Source organism: Penaeus monodon, chromosome 25, assembly GCF_015228065.2.
Source record: "Penaeus monodon isolate SGIC_2016 chromosome 25, NSTDA_Pmon_1, whole genome shotgun sequence".
NCBI lineage: Eukaryota > Metazoa > Arthropoda > Malacostraca > Decapoda > Penaeidae > Penaeus > Penaeus monodon.
The window spans coordinates 27,685,463-27,685,732 of NC_051410.1; positions in this window are offsets into that span (position 1 = coordinate 27,685,463).

Here is a 270-nt window from a genome sequence, read left to right on the forward strand (position 1 = left end):
ACCTTAGCATCACATGAGGAGCAATATAACAGCTTCTCCCTTAAGTCCTTAGAGACGTAACAGAGTATCAGTGCAACTGTTTCAAACGAGATGTAAAATACATCGGCATGGTTATTTTTACTGGATACTGCAAAGTCAGAAGCATGTTGTCTAAACTGAGAGTAAGGCATATCAGACAACAGAAAAGATCAAGGTCAGAGCAAATGCCTAGAAAAGTACAACAGATATATAACCAGAGAAAGAAAAAAGAGACGAGAGAGCGATAGAGGA